Here is a 15,425-nt window from a genome sequence, read left to right as displayed (position 1 = left end):
CTATCAGGGGTTAGAAGGTTGGCATATGACGACAAATCCCTCTGATTACGCCGGATAAACTGTAAGAAACTGTCGACGTTGGGGGAGACCGTACTGAACACATGATGTGACTTGCGACCATATCCTAATAAACGTTCCAGAACCACTATTATCACGTGCTTGATCGTTCCTCCCCTTTTTTATGCATCACATCACATTCTGGCTGTTTATAGCGATATATTTTCACCTGGCGGCAGAAAGGGAACTGTTATTTTTTTGGAATACTCTACGAGTGCACCGATTAATGAACATATCTACAATGTTTCAGCGTCCTACGACGTATACAGCCCGTACAGCCACACTCGGTACACCGTCAGTTTAATTACAACCACAGAGTAAAACGATATAAGCTTTTTCACAAACTCTTTGCTAAGTCACTGTCAGTATTGTGTCGTTGACGAACCTGTTTGCCCTCAGCCAATAGCATATGTTGGCGGGTTTCAAGCAATGTATCTTCCTTGTTCGAAAAGCATTGGCCTTTACTGCGTCTTGTCTGTTTCCGGTATAAATATGGTTATGGTTTATATTTCGATTTTCCAAAATTTCTTTAATTTCGTATATGTTTATTATCTCCTATTTATCCACCTTAAATGCAAGAATCTGATTTGTTTTAGAAAAAATTCCCGAATTTCCAGGTCCAGTATTTATGCCTATGGACCAGGCATAAATACTGGACGAGGTCCACTCGAGGAGCAGTCTCAGGTCGCACCTGATGAAGGTCTCGAGCTACGTGACCGAAATATCGTGCAAGTACGACGCTGATATCCGGCAGAACACCCGACAACCCAAGATGTCATTAGATCGCCGGGAAAGCCTGAAGAGTTACATCAAAATTGATAATATTAAGTTGGAGAGGTATTTTCGAAATGACATGAAGTCGTCTTTGTTTGATGGGGAGCTATGTTGTTGAGCAGACTTTACCATCTATAAGAATTCAATTAATATCAATTCAGTTTACATTCAGAGCTGAAGTATAGTTTTCCATGTGAGATCACCTGACTCTGTTTACAAGTATCGCTCTGCACACAAATATTTCGTTGTGTTTATACAGAGTGGGATGGATGCGAAGAGGTTGTAAATTCATAATTGCTTGGAAGCTGGTTACTGCATCAGCTATAGCTTCATTTCATTCCGCACTAACTTAAATTCACCGATATTCAGTGTTTTGATGTGTAAAACAACTTTTTTACTGATTACCTTGGGTTTTGTATCCGATGAAGTTTCCTTGGTTTGTAAGGCTGAGTACAGTTAGATTATACCCACGAGCTTGCAAACTGTGCCAGTTGTTCTCAAAGGTCAGTACATTCATGACTGAAATGATGTGTTGCGAGCTTACTTCCCAGAAAGAAACAATGCGTTTACTTGCTTCATTTCAGTTTGCTACACTAATGAGCCATTATCTTGTCTTGCTATGGAAGTCAAATTTGTTATTCACAGTCACGTTAATAAATCATCACTCAACTGCTGAGCAGGCATTGAAAATTATAAATAGTAGAATGAGATTTTCACTCTGCAGCGGAGAGTGCGCTGATATGAAACTTCCTGGCAGATTAAAACTGTGTGCCCGACCGAGACTCGAACTCGGGACCTTTGCCTTTCGCGGGCAAGCGCTCTACCATCTGAGCTACCGAAGCACGACTCACGCCCGGTACTCACAGCTTTACTTCTGCCAGTACCTCGTCTCCTACCTTCCAAACTTTACAGAAGCTCTCCTGCGAACCTTGCAGAACTAGCACTCCTGAAAGAAAGGATATTGCGGAGACATGGCTTAGCCACAGCCTGGGGGATGTTTCCAGAATGAGATTTTCACTCTGCAGCGGAGTGTGCGCTGATATGAAACTTCCTGGCAGATTAAAACTGTGTGCCCGACCGAGACTCGAACTCGGGACCTTTGCCTTTCGCGGACAAGCGCTCTACCATCTGAGCTACCGAAGCACGACTCACGCCTGGTACTTATTTTTTATAAATAGTAATCGATATAAATTCTATGCATGCTAGTCAGCTTTCAGGAGTTGAGTATGGTAAGGCTACATAATTATGATGTGATACTGGACAGTGATGTGAGACTTGAGGTTGCACTGCTTCACTGAACTGCTGTGATAACATGTACGACGAGAAGTAAAACATTTATTAAATAATCTATCAGCTAAATAACACCAGTGGCAACGGCCTTGCCGCAGTGGATACACCGGTTCCCGTGAGATCACCGAAGTTAAGCGCTGTCGGGGGTGGCCGGCTCTTGGATGAGAGACCATCCGGGCCGCCATGCGCTGCTTCCATTTTTTGGGGTGCACTCAGCCTCGTGATGCCAATTGAGGAGCTACTCGACCGAATAGTAACGGCTCCGGTCAAAGAAAATCATCGTAACGACCGGGAGAGCGGTGTGCTGACCACACGAGCCTCCTATCCGCATCCTCACTGAGGATGACACAGCGGTCGGATGGTCCCGATGGGCCACTTGTGGCCTGATGACGGAGTGCTAATTAATACCAGTCAGGTGAAAAAAGTCATGGGACATCTAATGCTGAATTGGACCTCCTTTTGCCTCACGTAGTGCAGCAACTCGACGTGGCATTCACTCAACAATTATATGGATGCGTGGTGCCTGATCTTTCGGTTCGAATACGTCCGAAAGAACAGACACCACACGGAATGCGGAGCTGTGATAAATACACTCCTGGAAATGGAAAAAAGAACACATTGACACCGGTGTGTCAGACCCACCATACTTGCTCCGAACACTGCGAGAGGGCTGTACAAGCAATGATCACACGCACGGCACAACGGACACACCAGTAACCGCGGTGTTGGCCGTCGAATGGCGCTAGCTGCGCAGCATTTGTGCACCGCCGCCGTCAGTGTCAGCCAGTTTGCCGTGGCATACGGAGCTCCATCGCAGTCTTTAACACTGGTAGCATGCCGCGACAGCGTGGACGTGAACCGTATGTGCAGTTGACGGACTTTGAGCGAGGGCGTATAGTGGGCATGCGGGAGGCCGGGTGGACGTACCGCCGAATTGCTCAACACGTGGGGCGTGAGGTCTCCACAGTACATCGATGTTGTCGCCAGTGGTCGGCGGAAGGTGCACGTGCCCGTCGACCTGGGACCGGACCGCAGCGACGCACGGATGCACGCCAAGACCGTAGGATCCTACTCAGTGCCGTAGGGGACCGCACCGCCACTTCCCAGCAAATTAGGGACACTGTTGCTCCTGGGGTATCGGCGAGGACCATTCGCAACCGTCTCCATGAAGCTGGGCTACGGTCCCGCACACCGTTAGGCCGTCTTCCGCTCACGCCCCAACATCGTGCAGCCCGCCTCCAGTGGTGTCGCGACAGGCGTGAATGGAGGGACGAATGGAGACGTGTCGTCTTCAGCGATGAGAGTCGCTTCTGCCTTGGTACCAATGATGGTCGTATGCGTGTTTGGCGCCGTGCAGGTGAGCGCCACAATCAGGACTGCATACGACCGAGGCACACAGAGCCAACACCCGGCATCATGGTGTGGGGAGCGATCTCCTACACTGGCCGTACACCACTGGTGATCGTCGAGGGGACAGTGAATAGTGCACGGTACATCCAAACCGTCATCGAACCCATCGTTCTACCATTCCTAGACCGGCAAGGGAACTTGCTGTTCCAACAGGACAATGCACGTCCGCATGTATCCCGTGCCACCCAACGTGCTCTAGAAGGTGTAAGTCAACTACCCTGGCCAGCAAGATCTCCGGATCTGTCCCCCATTGAGCATGTTTGGGACTGGATGAAGCGTCGTCTCACGCGGTCTGCACGTCCAGCACGAACGCTGGCCCAACTGAGGCGCCAGGTGGAAATGGCATGGCAAGCCGTTCCACAGGACTATATCCAGCATCTCTACGATCGTCTCCATGGGAGAATAGCAGCCTGCATTGCTGCGAAAGGTGGATATACACTGTACTAGTGCCGACATCGTGCATGCTCTGTTGCCTGTGTCTATGTGCCTGTGGTTCTGTCAGTGTGATCATGTGATGTATCCGACCCCAGGAATGTGTCAATAAAGTTTCCCCTTCCTGGGACAATGAATTCACGGTGTTCTCATTTCAATTTCCAGGAGTGTATTATGTAAATTGAGGGTCAGGAGGGAGAAAGGAAAGGAAAGGGAAGGAACTATTGATGTCAGCTGCATCGGGTCCTTATGTGGAATCACTGGCCAGGAGTGAAAATGTGTGCCAGATCAGGACTCAAACCCAGGATCTTCTGTTTACTAGGCAGGTGCGTTAACCATTGCGCCAACCAGACACAGTGTTTACCGTAGTTGCCCGAAGTGTCTCGGTACACCTACCCCACCATATCACATTACCACCTGGCGTCACCTAATCGCAGGCTCCGTCCACGCCTGTCCTCTATGCTCGCGACTTTGAGATCCCCGCAGGACGTCGAACGTCCCGATGCAGTTACATCAACAGTTCCTTCCTTTTGTTTTCCCAGGCACCACGCATTCACGTAACGGATTCGACTTGATGGGTAATGTATCCACATCCTTCAGTGCGAGCTCCTGTGGGAATTTCTACGCATTGAGCATGGAGGAAATGATTGGGGACTGCAAATAGGTGCCGCTAGATAGGAATGTGGGTCGGTGGGCAGGAGTGCCGCGATAGTCCGAGCTATTGCGATAAATACTGCGTCAGGATGGTGCAATGTCTAATGCAATGGCCTCGTAAAAGGAAGTTACGGATTTGAGTCGCGGTCCGCCACACATCTTTACTCATCTTTACCGATTCTGCACAACGTCCTTATGCTGCTGACTTCAGCAGTTTCTTTCCTTTCCTTTTCCCCCCTCCATTCTCAGTTTACATAATATGTACGATGTATGTCCACAAAGTTCCGTTTGGTTATATAAGACAAACGTGTAGAGGTACAGAAAAAAACATTTATTGTGCAAAAATCTACAGCTGTTAAACTACTTTTCTACATAGCTTCCGAAATTTTGTAGGCACTTGTCATAGCGTAGCACGTTTTTGTATGCCTTCTGCACAGAAGGTTGCCGCCTGTGTATTCAACCATGTGGTAACATGTTCTTTCAGCTCGTCATCATCGGTGAAGTGTTGACCACCAAGGACAGATTTTACGGGTAAGAAGAGATGAAAGTCACTAGGAGCGAGGTCCGGGCTGTACGGAAGATGATCAAACGCGTCCCATTGAAATTCCCGGAAGAGTTGTTTGGTCGCATTCGCCGTGTGAGATCGGGCATTATCGTGGAAAAAAACAACATCTTTTGACAGTAATCCTCGGCACTTGTTCTGTATTGCGCGGCGCAATTTCGTAATGGTCTCGCAGTAACCATGTGCTTTGATAGTTTGGCCTCGTGGTAAGAAATAAATAAGCAAAATGCCTTTTCTGTCCCAAAAAACGGTGCACATGACTTTTCGAGGTGTCAAGATTTGCTTAGGCTTAACCTTTGTTGGGGATGAAGTGTGCCTCCATTCCACTGACTGCCGGTTTGTTTCAGGGGCGTCCTACGATACCCACGTTTATCCCCCGTGACTATCCGAGAAAGAAAACCATCGCCTTTTTCATTGTAGCGTGTCAAAAACTGAAGTGCACTGCCCATCCGTTGTTTTTCGTGTCGTTCAGTAAGAATTTCGGGTACCCAACGTGAGCAAAGTTTTCGAAATTTCAGTTTTTCAGTAACAATTTCATGAATTAGTGATCGTGAGATTTGCGGAACTTCCATATCAAGGGCATTAAGTGTAAATTACGGTTGTGCTTAATCTTCTCTTCAATTGTGTGAACCAGTTCATCAGTAACCACAAAAGGGCGTCCACTTCGTTCTTCATCGTGCACTTGATCACGTCCTTCAATGAACAGTCTGGCGCATCATCTAACTATTGAATCACTCATAGCATTTTGTCTGTAAATCTCGCAGATTTTCCGATGAATTTCCTTTGGTTTAACTTTCTTTGCATTTAGAAAACGAATCACTGATCTGATTTTACACGCGGCGGCATTTTCAATTACGGCCAATATTATAAACAAGCACTACAAAGCACACGTCGACAGCAGCGGTCTGAAAATGGCGTACATGTCTTCTCCTTGAGTCAGAGTAACTGCTGCGCATGCTCGGAACTGCGATCGTAGCGCTACCGTGGATAGAAATAGAAACAGAACTTACTTTGTGGACGACTCTCGTATTACAGCTGCAGATCGGCGTGCTGTCCGTTCTTTTGGAAATGTCCGAATGAATAGGCACCATGCATACACATAATTACTCGCCTCGATGGGCAACGACTCCACCACCTTCAGTGCCGATGCACAAGTACGTTCTACCTTCTGTGGGGATCTCAAAGTAGCGAGCGTGGAGGACGTGGACGAGGACTGTGGATAGGTGGCGCTAAGTTGGAATGTGGTTCGGTGGGGAGGCTTACCGAGAGATTCTATGTAACTGCAATAAACACTGTATCAGTGTACGTATGACGTACGTAGTTGTTGCGAAATGCATGTTGTGCAGGTTGCCGTATCGGCCCCTGCCGCAGCCGCTTATAGTTATAAAAGTCGGCTGCAGGGCTAAATTCAAAACTTCCAGCCGCGCCCAGTGATAAGCGCTTCCGGCGCGCTCGTTGTATATAAGCTTAAATGGCTCTGAGCACTACGGGACTTAACATCTATGGTCATCAGTCCCCTAGAACTTAGAACTACTCAAACCTAACTAACCTAAGGACAGCACACAACACCCAGTCATCACGAGGCAGAGAAAATCCCTGACCCCGCCGGGAATCGAACCCGGGAACCCGGGCGTGGGAAGCGAGAACGCTACCGCACGACCACGAGCTGCGGACTATATAAGCTTACTCTGTCAAGAGACGACGTACCTTCTCCAATCCCATCTTGACCGGTTCACTACTTGGTGCAACCAGTGGTTGCTGGTCAATCCCTCCAAAACCCAGGCGATCATTGTAGGCAAAACCACCCCTATCTTCCGCCTCCTCGATTTCTATCTAACCATCTATGGCCGTCCTATCGCCCTCACCTACACCCTTAAGTACCTTGGCGTCACCCTCGACCGTCGCCTCTCCTGGACCCCCATCTCCAGACAGTCCAAGCCAAGGCATGCTCCCGACTCCATCTCCTCAAGCACCTTTCCGTTCGTACGTGGGGTCTGGACCCCTCCACCGTACTCCACACCTATAAATCCCTCATCCGCCCTATCCTCTGTTACGCCCATCCTGCCTGGATCTCCGCCTCCCCTACCTTTTACAAATCCCTTCAGATCCTTGAACGCCATACTCTCCGCTTCGCCTATCGCATCTCCCCTCCCCCACGCGGATCCTGTACGACCTAATTCCGTTCCCCCACCTCCTCCTTTTCCTCAAACGGATATGGATCCTCTACACCTCCCGTAAACTCGATCCTCCTCACCCACTTGTCTCACCCGTCCTCTCCCACCCCCACCCGCTGCCGCGCCTGTATTCCCACATCCCACCTGCTCTCCATCTCTCCACCCTCCTTACCCTCTCCCAAGGTGGCTTCCGCCAGCTCCCCCCTCCCTGGTGATGCCCTCCTCCCCTCCATCTACCCCTCCTATCAACTTTGATCCTCCCCTCCCACTTCCTGTGTTTTTACCTTTGGGCACCCTCCCTCCCTTCTCTCTCCTTTTCCTCCATCCCCCCTTCCTCCACCCCTCCTCCCCCGGGCTTCCCCTCCCCCCTCCTCCCTTCCTTCCTCCACCCCTTTTTCTCCCCTGCCCTTGGCATCTCTGCTCTCCCCTCCCTCTCCCACCCCCCTCCTCATCTCTTGGCAGGTCCCCCGACTTGTACACACTCAGTGGACTTTCGCGCACCAGAGATCATAGCCCCGTGTTTCTGTGTGTGATGTCGTTCGTGCTCAAGTGTTCCAGCGTTATTCGTTTTGTGCTCCAACGTTCGCGTGTGACAGTTATCGTCTCTGTGTGTGTCCACGTGTCTGCACAATTTTATCCTGGACTCTACGCCCGTGAACGGCTCAGTGTTTTTTAAAAGTGTCTGTCTCCATCTATGTATCCACCATGTTTATTCTTTGATTGTCTTCATTTGTGTCTTTCGTTTTCTCTGTGGCCGAAGCGCGGCGTACTGTGCCACTGATGGCCTACCTGTAACAGGTATAAAAATAAAAATAAAGAAAAAAAAGAGACGACGCCTCTCCCCCCCTTCGTTTTTCCTCTCCTCCCTCCTTGTTTTCCCCCCTCATTTGTCCAGGTCCAGCCTCCCCCCCATCTGCCCTAGGCTATGGTGTGTCCTCTTTGTGCAGTGTTTACAGTGAGTGTCCAGTGTTGTGTGTCTTTTCCGAAGTGTTGCGAACGGCCATCATACTGTCGCTGAGTGTGATTTTATATCTCTTGCAAACAGAAACGAGACTGTCGCCATGTTTTTTAATTGTCTGTCTACTATGTTACCTGTCTGCATCCTGTGTATTTTTATTCGCTTAGCCAACCCTTTGCTTTATGTTTCAACTTTCCCCAATTTTTCGCTGTTTTACAAATTAAGTCCCCGTTTTATCGCCTGCTTTTATTGTTTCTTAACTTCTCCTTACATTTTAAAAAGTCTGTAGGCTGCAGAGCACTGTAATAAGCTGCTGCCAGAAATACAATAAAGGAATAAAAAAAATTTAAAAAAAGACGACGTCGGTCGTCGGGCAGCAGCACGAGCAGCAGCACCGAGATTAATCATGCGCCGCTGTTACATGAGGAGAAGACGTTCACGTTTTACAGTTTATAAAGCAGTAGATGATGTTGAATTAGTTGCCCAACCTGTAAGTGGTGAAGTGTTTTTACATGGCCCTTCAGTGTTTATGGGTGCTGTTTTCAACTTTACTGTCCATAATGTAGCTGATAATGATCATGGAAATGGATGGGTGACAGTTGCAATAGTACGTTACCCTGGAGACAAAGTTGCCTCAGTTGAAGGACTGGAGAGCTTTAATGAAAGAGATATTATTGCTTTTCGTACCTTTCAAATAAGTGAATTTTATGACAGAACAAAGGCAAGGTCTTATTACATGGCATCTACTGCATTGTGTCTACGAACAAGGAGTCATAGCAAAATAAGTGAGAGGGAGTCAGCTTGTGTTTATGTGAAAGGTGGTGGCAACTGTGCAAAAATTAAACTTGTTGGAGATCTTACACATCATTACAGAAATTAAATAAAGTTCCTATCCTTATCTCCTTTCCCTTCTCTTTTTTTTTAAAAAAAAAACAGAAAAAAACACTTTAAGTAGGGCCGCTGTCAGTTCCATGTGGCGCGGTAGTTGTATCAGTGGTTAACGCAACCGCCTAGGAAGCACGAGATGCCGAGTTTCAGTCCCGGTCAAGGATATATTTTTACACGTTGCCACTGATTCCGCATGAAGTCACGATGCAGCTGACATCAATATTTCCTTCCCTTCCATTGTTTCTCCCTACTCCACACCCAATTTACGTAATATGGACTCAACTAGTCGATGGAAGTACCCTGCAGAAATATTGAACCATGCCGCCTCCATAAGCGCCAATAAATGCGAATGCGTTACCTGTGCAAGAGTTTTTGTACACGAACTGCCTTCTCTATTACGACCCATAAATGTTCGATGAGATTCATTTAGGGCGATCCGGGTCTCCAAATCATTCGCTCGAATTGTTCAGAATGTTATTCAAACCAATCGCGAACAACTGTGGTTCAGTGTCATGGCACATCCCATCGTTATTTGGGAACATGAAATTTACACATGGCTGCAAATGAAGTAGGCGAACATAACCATTTCCAGTCAATGATAGATCCAGTTGCACCAGTGTAACCAGTTCACTACACGTAAAGACAGCCCACGCCATCATGGAGTCACCACCAGCTTCCCTTCCATAGTGCCTTGTTGAGAACTTGGGTCCATGGCTTCGTGGGTTTTGCGTCACACTCGAACCTTACCAACTGTAATCGGGACTCATCTGACCAGGCCACGGTTTTCCACGGTCCAACCGATGTGGTCACGGGTCCAGGATAGGCGCTGCTGGTGTCGCTGAGCTGTTAACAAAGGCGCTCGCGTAGGTCGTGTGCTGCGATAGCCCTTTAACGCCAAATTTCCTCGTACTGTACTAAGTTCGTCGCACGCCCATGTTGATTTCTTCGGTTATTTCACCCAGTGTTGCTTGTCTGTTAGCACTGACAATTGTACGCAAACATCACTGCCCTCGGTCGAAAAGTGAAGAAGTCGGCAATTCATTGTCCTTGGTGAGAAGTAGTGCCTGAAATTTGGTAATCTACCTACGCTCTTGACACTGTGGATCTCGGTATATTGAGTTCCCTACCAATTTCCGAAATGGAAATTCCAATGTGTCTAGCTCCAACTACTGTTCCGCGTTCAAAGTACATTTCTTCCCGTCATGTGGCCAAAATCACGTCGGAAACGTTTCCACATGAATCACCTAATTACACATGACTGCTCCGCCAATGTACTGCCCTTATACAGGGTGGTCCATTGATAGCGACCGGGCCAAATATCTCACGAAATAAACATCACACGAAAAAACTACAACGAACGAAACTCGTCTAGCTTGAAGGGGGAAACCAGATGGCGCTGTGGTTGGCCCGCTAGATGGCACTGCCATAGGTCAAACGGATATCAACTGCGTTTTTTTAAATAGGAACCCCCATTTTTTATTACATATTCGTGTAGTACGTAAAGAAATATGAATGTTTTAGTTGGACCACTTTTTTCGCATTATGATAGATGGCGCTGTAATAGTCGCAAACGTATAAGTACGTGGTATCACGTAACAGTCCGCCAGTGCGAACGGTATTTGCTTCGTGATACATTACCCGTGTTAAAATGGACCGATTACTAATTGCGGAAAAGGTCGATATCGTGCTGATGTGTGGCTATCGTGATCAAAATACCCAACGGGCGTGTTCTACGTACGCTGCTCGGTATCCTGGACATCATCCAAGTGTCCGGACCATTCGCCGGATAATTACGTTATTTAAGGAAACAGGAAGTGTTCAGCCACATGTGAAACGTCAACCACGATCTGCAACAAATGATGATGCCCAAGTAGGTGTTTTAGCTGCTGTCGCGGCTAATCCGCACATCAGTAGCAGACAGATTGCGCGTGGATCGGGAATCTCAAAAACGTCGGTGTTGAGACTGCTACATCAACATCGATTGCACCCGTACCATATTTCTATGCACTAGGAATTGCATGGCGGCGACTTTGAACGTCGTGTACAGTTCTGCCACTGGGCACAAGAGAAATTACGGGTCGACGACAGATTTTTTGCACGCTCTCTATTTAGCGACGAAGCGTCATTCACCAACAGCGGTAACGTAAACCGGCATAATATGCACTATTGGGCAACGGAAAACATCAGCGACCTTGGCGAGTTAATGTACGGTGCGGCATTATGGGAGGAAGGATACGTGGCCCCCATTTTATCGATAGCAATCTAAATGGTGCAATGTATGCTGATTTCCTACGTAATGATCCACCGATGTTACTACGAGATGTTTCACTGCATGACAGAATGGCGATGTACTTCCAACATGATGGATGTCCGGCACATAGCTCGTGTGCGGTTGAAGCGGTATTGAATAGCATATTTCATGACAGGTGGATTGGTCGTCTGAGCACCATACCACGGTCTGCACGCTCACCGGGTCTGACGTCCCCGGATTTCTTTCTGTGGGGAAAGTTGAAGGATATTTGCTATCGTGATCCACCGACAACGCCTGACAATATGCGTCAGCACATTGTCAATGCACGTGCGAACATTACGGAAGGCGAACTACTCACTGTTGAGATGAATGTCGTTACACATATTGCCAAATGCATTGAGGTTGACGGACATCGTTATGAGCATTTATTGCACTAATGTGGTATTTACAGGTAATCACGCTGTAACAGCATGCGTTCTCAGAAATGATAAGTTCACAAAGGTACATGTATTACATTGGAACAACCGAAATAAAATGTTCAAACGTGCCTACGTTCTGAATTTTAATTTAAAAAAACCTATCTGTTACCAACTGTTCGTCTAAAACTGTGAGCCATATATTCGTGACTATTACAGCGCCATCTATCACAAAGCGAAAAAAGTGGTCCAAATAAAACATTCATATTTCTTTACGTGCTATACGAATATGTAATAAAATGGGGGTTCCTATTTCAAAAATCGCAGTTGATATCCATTTGACCTACGGCAACGCCCTCTAGTGGCCAACCATAGCGCCATATGGTTTCCCCCTTCAAGCTAGACAAGTTTCGTTCTCTGTAGCTTTTTCGTTTGACGCTTATTTCGTGAGATATTTGGCCCGGTCACGATCAATGGACCACCCTGTATACCTTGCAAATGCGGAACTACCGGCATTTGTTTATGTCCATGTCGCCATCCCTTGACTTTCGTCACCTCAGTGTATATTTGCAGCCAACGGCCTTTCCGCAGTGGTAACACCGGTTTCCGTCAGATCACCGAAGTTAAGCGCCGTTGGGCTGGGCTAGCACTTGGATGGGTGACCATCCGGTCTGCCGAGCGCTGTTGGCAAGCGGGGTGCACTCAGCCCTTGTGAGGCAAACTGAGGAGCTACTTGATTGAGAAGTAGCGGCTCTCGTCTCGGAAACTGACATACGGCCGGGAGAGCGGTGTGCTGACCACATGCCCCTCCGTATCCGCATCCAGTGTAGAGATGGGCAAAACTGTTCTTTTCAGAGATTGGATCAGAACTGTTCACTCCCTGAAATGAATTAGCTCTTTTTCATGACTCACCACTCATTTACAATAGAAAATAAATGGAAGGCACATTGCCCTTTAAACTTGGTTTATTCCAGTACTATACCTGTATTTTGATCTTATTTGATGCTATTTTGAAGCAACACAGATAATGAGTAAGAATTTTGTATTGTTTATTGAAATTTCCACGATATGACAAAGTTTTGGATTATTGATTTATTTTGCACTATCGTGGTTTTTTGGGTGATCGGAAAATGTTGTAACTTGAGATTTACATTAACAATATATTTGGCTATAATGTATTAAAATTTAATTAACCTCATACAAATACATCGCAAGCCATATATTTTTAAAGTGAACGTTTCCTTCCGAAGACGCCTAAAATCGCAAAATCCATACCAGAATAAGAAAAAAAAATATAAATTTGACTGTAAAACGAAAGTGCTGCATATAGCCTTACGCAGAATAAAACAAGGAAAATATTGGTGTATCACATTTTGCGATACGTTTATCGGTTCGCTCGTAATTAAAGCGTAAATTCGAGTGTCCATAATAAAAATCCTATAGTAAGAGGAGTCGTCAGGAACCTAATCTAATCAGTTTAAACAAAGAAAAATAAAATAAAAACAATTGATGTATACATAACATAATAATGTAATATACATAGCGGTATTACTACGAAGAACAATATCCAGTAGAGACGAACTCCGATGCAGAGGCGCTGAGTCGAGCAGGTCGAGCCGCGAGCTGTATTACTGCGTGAGCTGAGACCGCAGAGACCAGAGTGACACCTGAGTCGCTTTTCTCAACGCTCTGGCTAGAGTCGAGACGGTGGGGCGAGCGTTGAGCGGGCGAGTTCCGAGGGCGGGGGGGAGCGGTGAACTCACCCGCTCCGAGACAAATCGTCCGTTCCCTTGCGAGCATGTTGTTGCAAGTAGTTCCTATGTTATCCGCTAGGTGGCTCTCTGTCCTGTTGCTCGCATCAACTGCCCAGAGGGCAGGACGTGCGACTGAAACGATCGCCGACAGAGTGCGATGCGAAGTTACGCTGTGCCAGACACTGCAGGCGGCAGACGACGCACAGAGATGGCACGGCATATGTGAAACACAAAATCCAATGGGGCACTGCACAATGCAGGCAGCCAAGGTAGAAGCAGGGCAGAGGCCAGCGCTGGCTGTGTTGTGTGGTGTGCACTGTGCTCTGACCAGCAGAGGCGCTGCTGATATGCGCCGTCTCTCTCTCTCTCTCTCTCTCTCTCTCTCTCTCTCTCTCTCTGCCGTGGGAAACGTTTGGAGCTACCGTTCTTTTTTACTGAATCACTGATTGTTCACTCCTTTGAAAGATGCAACTGTATGCATTAGTTCAAGAGCGGATCCCCCATCTCTAATCCAGTGACGCCTGTGGGCTGAGGATGACACGACGGCCGGTCGGTACCGTTGGGCCTTATGGCCTGTTCGGGAGGAGTTTAGTTTTTAGTCTTAGTGTACATTTGCATTGTGAATTGCAGTCTCCCTAACTTTGAGTAAGATTAATTAAAAAGCAAAACTAGACACGGCAAAACAAAATTATCTTGTGGCATCAGTAGGATACAAGTGGAAGTTAATTTCGCGGGGTTTTAAGCAATAGATCTTGCAACTGATGTCTCTCATTGTCAAGGCACTACTGCAGCCGGTCTCTGAAGTTCTGCATAACTTTGTGAAGCATCTGATGCTGAATGAGGCCTACTTCGTGGCATATTGCATGCTTAGAGGTTATTCGGATCCTGGGTCGATGTTTGTACACCACACTCTCGAGGTAGCCCCTCGAAAAGTAGTCGCACAGAGTTTTACCTGCGAGAGTGCGGACCACGGAATGTCACCGCTCGGGGAGATCAAACACCCAGGGAAGGTTTCCCTCAAAACAGAAATAGAATTTCTAAGAACCTGGGCCGTGACACTATCCTGCTGAAACCACAGTAGTCCAAACTCTATTTGTTTAAATTTTAGTTCGAAAAATAGTTGGTTCATGTTGACGCATCGTTCAGAATTGATAGTAACAGCATAGGGTTTCTCCTCAAAGAAATAAGGCCGAATGACTCAACTTCTTACTGCATTCCACACTACTACATACACGGAAGTTTTCTACCCACCTTATAGGAGGTGAATGCATGGGAAAAGAAACGCTTGCTAACGAAACACATGACGTGCAAAAGAAAGAAAAGAGCGTACTGTAGAAACAAATCGACGAAGTTAGATTTCATTATATCAGTGCCAAAAAAACAGAAAGCAGATTAGACAGCCAGTTGATTATTCTCCAGAGTCAGATTCAGCCTTCTCACATCATGACAGTAGCTCACATATAGACATGGGCTTACTATTTGAGAAGAAGTATCCGAAGAAGAAAGTCAAAGCCCTGGGACAGCAAAAAAGAATCAAAGGACCAAACAGAGAACGCAACTTACTAGGTTACTCGCCAGCTTAGTCTCAGTAATTGAACCCTTTCATGTTACCCTACTGATCTTCCATTCGTGGAGAAGAAAGTATTATTTGCGTCCAGTATTAGCATCATGCTTTAATTTAGGAGACATTTCAGTTCAATATTTTGTTGGGTAACTTGGTTGCAACAGAACAGTGTTACAAAGGATTATCTGAAGTGTTTTTATTATTAAATCATCCATATATATCTCAAATAGGGCAAAGACTC

General features: G+C 46.8%; 1 pseudogene; it reads left to right on the top strand.

Moving 5' to 3' along the window:
• Positions 1 to 12,438: 12,438 nt before the first annotated feature.
• On the top strand, positions 12,439 to 12,556 carry LOC126177338 (5S ribosomal RNA; annotated as a pseudogene).
• Positions 12,557 to 15,425: the final 2,869 nt, after the last annotated feature.

The sequence above is a fragment of the Schistocerca cancellata genome, chromosome 3 (assembly GCF_023864275.1).
Source record: "Schistocerca cancellata isolate TAMUIC-IGC-003103 chromosome 3, iqSchCanc2.1, whole genome shotgun sequence".
NCBI classification, from domain to species: domain Eukaryota; kingdom Metazoa; phylum Arthropoda; class Insecta; order Orthoptera; family Acrididae; genus Schistocerca; species Schistocerca cancellata.
Note: the sequence above shows the minus strand (reverse complement) of the source record. Positions and strands in the feature narration are given on the sequence as shown.